This window comes from Sebastes umbrosus, chromosome 16 (assembly GCF_015220745.1).
Source record: "Sebastes umbrosus isolate fSebUmb1 chromosome 16, fSebUmb1.pri, whole genome shotgun sequence".
NCBI classification, from domain to species: Eukaryota; Metazoa; Chordata; class Actinopteri; order Perciformes; family Sebastidae; genus Sebastes; species Sebastes umbrosus.
This window is the reverse complement of record NC_051284.1, coordinates 24,661,110-24,667,166: the sequence shown is the minus strand read 5'-3', so window position 1 is coordinate 24,667,166 and position 6,057 is coordinate 24,661,110. Positions and strand designations below refer to the sequence as shown.

The 6,057-nt window shown below is 40.0% G+C and overlaps 1 long non-coding RNA gene across 2 annotated transcripts in view; it reads left to right on the top strand.

Annotated features, from left to right (window-relative positions):
* The first annotated feature begins 3,937 nt into the window (after positions 1-3,937).
* LOC119474305 overlaps positions 3,938-6,057 on the top strand; it is a 25,469-nt gene continuing 23,349 nt past the window's right edge. The window contains exon 1 of one of the 2 annotated variants that reach the window (XR_005203550.1): positions 3,938-4,192. This is a non-coding gene — a long non-coding RNA (uncharacterized LOC119474305). The remainder of the gene's footprint in view (positions 4,193-6,057) is intronic. The other variant, XR_005203549.1, reaches the window with a different exon arrangement.

Below are 6,057 nucleotides of genomic sequence, written 5' to 3'. Positions count from 1 at the left end.
TAGTCAATCTACTCTAGTCAATCCACATTTCAACATATTTGATTTCCTACAGATAAAGGTGTTTATATGAAGTAAAAGATTTGAAGTAGATTTTCTAATTTTAGGTATAATATTCACATCATTTGCTCCTAAAAAGGATTTGTGCGGTCCAAAATCACAGTATGCAGCGCTTTGAAGACAAACTATTACTGGGGGAAGTTAGAACTTCATCCAGGATCAAATTCAGAGTGTATTTTACTTGATCGAGAGGTAATGAAAGAACACTGTAAGCAACAACTGAAAGCAGCCGAAGCTTGGAACCAAATCTCCATGAAAACAAGCGATTTAATCATCGTCATAGTGATGCTTACTGTATATGAAATTAAACATCATTTTCTATTGTGGGGAGTTGGATTTGTTACTTTTGAATTGAGTTATTTTAAGTGATTTTTGTCAATATCCTGGTTCGGTTTGCAATTTGACAGTCTTAAAAAAAGTCTTAAAAGGTTCCGATTTTTCAAGTCTAACTTAATACAATACTCACGAGTCCATATGCACATTGAAAGAGTTATTGGTCACTGTAATCATTCCTCTTCTCCGTACTGTGGCTGTGAAATGATGCCCTTGTAACACAACTCCAATGATAGAGATGTGGGACAAACGCTGCAGTCCTCGGTCTGTGCAAAAATGCTTTTCAATGTTTAACCAAAGTTAACATGAGGCTTCATCAGTCTGAGTAGCCAAATCAAGTGGGTGTCTTCCAAAGTTTGTATTTTTAGTGTGAAATTCACTCTTTTTGTTTTGCTTTCATGCTGAGCTGTGGTGGATGGATAGGAACACACAGAGGGAGATTTGTACTAAAAAGACTTGGACTTTGGAAAACATCTACTTGGTTTGTCTTAACCATGGCCTCATATTAGCTTCAGCTGAACGTATGAATGCATTTTTTCATGAAATGAGGACAGGATTTTGTCCTCTCTTTCTCACAGTAGAGTCACAATGAAGTGATTACTTCAGTGGACTTGGAAGAGAACTGATTGGCTACAGTGACCTTTACATAAAGTCTATAATGACAGGGCTCAAACACATCACTGCTGTCAAATGTTTTCTGCCGATCCAACTTCCACACCAAAAGGAATATCATCCCTGGTGTGGAGGTAAACAGATCTTCCCTCAGGTTATATCAGAGCTTTGTAGGAACCTCCTTCTGTGTACATTATTTGAGATTGATTGTCTTTGGCATTCTGTAATTGTTTTCACGTTTCTGTTTTTCCACCAGCCGCCCAGATATCGCCCTCCTCTGGTTCCTCATCCCTTTCAAAGCTGCAAAACACCTGATCTGTGACCAGTACAGGTGGCTGACGATCAAGATTGTCACTGTTCTCCTGCTGCTGGCCATCTTGGGTCTTTTCCTCTACAACATGCCTGGTTACATGGTGAAGAAAATGATGGGGGTCTGAGTTCAAACCAGCAGATCATAACTGTTTCAGAGGGGGTGCATTCAGTAATGATAAGAATTGTTTTGTGTTTTTTTTTTGCAATTTACCTTTTAACAAAATAGAGTGCATCCATCATTAGTTATTAATGTAGTCTAATGTGTACAAATACAACATATGCTATGGTTGGTTTGGTAACTGCAGGTTTTTTTTGTTTTGTTTCTTTTCATTAGTCACATTAAATTCATGACATGTCCATTGCTCCCTTATGAATTGGCTTGTGTTGGAGTTCAGATTTTCTTGCTTGAACAATGTTTTGTCATGTCCTGTTTATGTGTCTGTGTATGATATTTCAAATTGTGCATAAATTGACCTCTGAACACCTACATTTTCTGGTAGTCCTGTCATTTGTATATACAGTATGTGCCCTTGTTTGTGTGGTATGTATGTGTGAATGTATTCAGAAGTGCGTACCTCAATAATGCTGCAAAATCCTACACACTGCACCTTTAAAAGGAACGTTCACCTCATTTATCACACCATTACTACACTACTATACGACTATTATGGCCCTTGATTACATTATTTCATCATAACCTAGTGAAATCAATATTACTGTATTAGATGTTCTAAAAAACATAAATTTTAGCTAACTACTGCAATAAGGAGATTACTTGAAATCAGTAGCCTTCGAATGTGGTTGAGAGGAAGTGATTATTACCTCAAGTTGTATCAGTCTGCATACATACATTGTATTTGGAACCAATGGATTTTTTAATTTAGATTGTCAAATTTCTAACACACTGTCTCTGTGCTCCACCAGCCGTCCAGACATCGCCCTCCTCTGGTTCCTCATCCCTTTCAAAGCTGCGAAACACCTGATCTGTGACCAGTACAGGTGGCTGACCATCAAGATCGTCACTGCTCTCCTGTTCCTGGCCATCTTGGCTCTTTTCCTCTACAACATGCCTGGTTACATGGTGAAGAAAATGTTGGGGGCCTGAGATATCTGCTGGCTTTTACTATTTCACACAAAGACATCATTTGTAAGTTGCCCTTGTGTTCATGAAAAGTTTTTTTGCCATTTGACAAAAGACACCATCAAGTAGATTATAAGCAGAATGGCTATAGTACGCAATAAGGCAAGTTTATCCTCATATTGACATGTAATCGCTAAAATCCATTACTGCAATGTAGTGGTGCAGATTTGTTACTATTTCAGAATTATGATTAGTTTTATTTGCCTTAAAATATCATTATTATTATTGTTGTTGATGTTCTTGTGGTTGTTGTGGTTGCTGCTGTTGCAAGGTAAGGCTGTCATCTTTGTGCTGATTTATTGTGAACTCAACAGTGTGTGGTATTTGTCTGACTTTTGAATTTGTGAATAAAGAACTACAAACGTTTCTAATCTTAACACAATCTGTATGGTCATCTGTTCACATACATGGCTGTTAAAGGGACTGTTTGTAAGAATCAGAAATGCTTGTTAACAGCGACACGTGTGGCCGTTAAGTCAACGAAAGTCAGCGTCGGGCTCGCGCTTGTGCTCGCTCTAAATAGACATGAACGAGCATCACTCAAAACAGTGAGGCGACACGTCAGCTAAAAGCACAATATCACTCTATATTTCAGCTGCTTGGCAGTAATGTTAGCCGACCAGACGAAGGTCTCCATGAATCACTGCTGATCTTAGTGTTGGTTTTTCCTGCTTCAGCCTTCCGACCGCGGCCGGAGGGAACAGGGAGACACCGGCACCCGGTCAGAGACGATAACGTTTTTCGCTGCGGAACCCCGTCACTTCACAAGACACGGAAAACCTCTGTTGGTCTGAAGGAGCTGCAGCAGTTATTTCTGCACAAACGTCCATTGTACATTTACTAGATATTCTCAGAGCTACGAAGTCTTCTGCAGGTTGTAGTGTGTGCGCATGCACGTGAGGTGGAGCGAGCTGAGTGAAGGCAAACAAGCAGGCAGAGGAGCAGAGACTCCGGCCCTGGAGACCAAAGCTGCGGTCTCCCCGCGTTCTCCGACCGCGGCCAAAACTGTTTAACAGACAGGCTTCACTTGATATAACTTTGCGGTTTTGGTGCTTCCGTGTAGTTTGTGTTGGAGTCTGAGTATGAACCGCGTAGCCACACGCGAGCGCACATGGGACACCGACCTGGATTGATTTACACGTGTAAGAAGTTACAAACAGTCCCTTTAAACACATGAAGTTTCCTTCCAAAGTTATTTATTGACAATTTTAAAAAATATCAGTCTTCTTAAGTGACTAAACAATATAATTTTTAAAGAATTTGTAATGAAATTTTAAAGAAATATAAGAAAATACTACTTTTATGCAAGCAAAGTTGTACCTGGCGAGCCTGGGATTCGAACCTCCTCCAGCGAATATCAACATCTACTGTGATTGGTTAATATCCATTTTCTGTCCATTTTGCTTGCGATGTGATTGGCTATCCGCTGCTAAAAATGGATGACGTCAAAGGAATGCCCGCATGTGATTGGTCAAAACGAGCTAACGGCTCTCCTGAAAATTGCTTGTCAACTCATCATCTAAATCTGCCAGCCTCCACCATGGATTTACATTATTAATGACAGGACGTAGAGTTAGTTTGACAGGTTTACAAGTTTAGTTTCTGGAACTGGAAAACTTTTAGCATGATAATATGCTAACACTGGAACTGGAAATACACAGTTTTCTCAACGGCTAGTTAACATTTGAGGTCCTACTGGTATCCCTCCGCGGTTGATTGGTAGCTGGAAATGTAACGGTGAGTTTAAATTTAATCATTTGAGCTATTAATCCCCCTCCAAAATCACTACAGGCCTTTTAACTCACCAATTATTCAACTGCTACTAAATTAAAACCTCTCTGGCTGCTATTTCACGTGTGTATTACATCCTATTATAGTGTAACCAGAGACGGTTCTTTGGTGTAACTTTCACTGGCCAAGCAACAGCCAAGCAGCTAGCTATTAGTGATGGGAATTTAGGCTCTTTTTAGTGATCCAGATCATTTGGCTCAGCTCACCAAGATGAGCCGGCTCTTTCGGCTCCCAAACGGCTCTTGGTTTTATCTTTCCTGCCTTTTATAATTCAGCCAAATTTAGCGCTGTTTTGATTTTTGATTAGTATGTTTGCGCATATATCACTTAAATTATTCAATATAATTATGCTAAACCTTATAATTTCCCGAATACCATAATTTTACATGCTGCTTTTTCCGACTGTCACTCTTCTTGTCTGCTAATCGCGCACCGCACTCCTCTCTCTCTTTCTCTCCTCATCTCCCTCCTGCTCTGTCCCGCACCCCGCCCCCCCCCTGCTTGATGGTATCCTTGTCCGTCATCAACTGATTGGTCGCACGGACGTCATTAACACAACATTCAGTCACAGTCAGTTCATGGAGTGCCCGTGGTGCGGAGAAGATCACCCTGTCATTCTGCCTTGTATTAATTAAAAAAAACAAAAAAACGACTCTTATCGTTCACTTAAAAGAGCCAGTTCTTTGAACCGGCTCGTTCGCGACGACACATCACTACAAGCAACTAGCTAGTAGTCCAAGAAGCAGCAGCTCCAACACATACATGATGCTTTGCTGCCATCTGCTGGATTAAATACAGCTGGTTAATTCCCTCATAATGATTTGATATTCAACCAGCTCAATCTTATTATACATTTTACAGACATCTATCATCAGAATTATGCCTTTTCAATGGCGGTGATGCGCCCGTTGGACCGTTGACTGGCAGTTGACGTTGACTTATACGTTGGAGCAGAACAACAGCACAGCAAAGACGTTATTTATAAGCTTGATATTGTTGTATAAACTCAGTGAAACACTGTATAGATGTTATTTTTGGTCGAAGGTTCTCCTTAAACACGTTTTCATTGTAAGTAACTTTAAACTTTTAACGAGTTATCCCAACAGTTTCTTCCTACTGTATAAAAAAGTAGTGCGCTTACGCGGAAGGATAGTTCCCCTCAATGTACACGTTGCTTGCTACCCCGTTACCATAGAAATATAAATTGAATAGAATATAATTGAATTGGCAAATGGCAAGATGGTTTGACAATAATGGATGTTAAAATATAATATTTGAAAAACGAGTAGAAAGAAAAGGTATTGGAGGATGCGGGCATCGATCCCGCTACTTCTCGCATGCTAAGCGAGCGCTCTACCATTTGAGCTAATCCCCCATACAAAGACATACAGTCGTAGACTTTCAATTTAAACTACATTGTAGAAGCAAGTTAACAGCAAGTTAGTTTAGGTGTCTGCACAACACTTACTGTCGCTGTTTCGGTTACGGTTACACAGATGCGCTTCCAATATTGTAAAGAAGTGATTATGATGAGTTGAATATTTGACTGTAACGGTACTGGTATCAGAAGGTGGAAAGGTGGGACGCGAACCCACGACTCCGCAGTGTTACCCTGCACATTAAAACTCTGCCCTGCACACCAAAAGAGATGTCAGGCTCATAGTCTTCCTACTTTTTGTATCTCTTATCAATGTTACTAGTTTGTCATAGATTTACATAGGTTTTAGTGTGGACCTCATACAGTATAATTTCATTTAAAGGTCCCATATCATGCTCAATTTTCACTTGTATTTTGTGTTTCTACTAGAAGA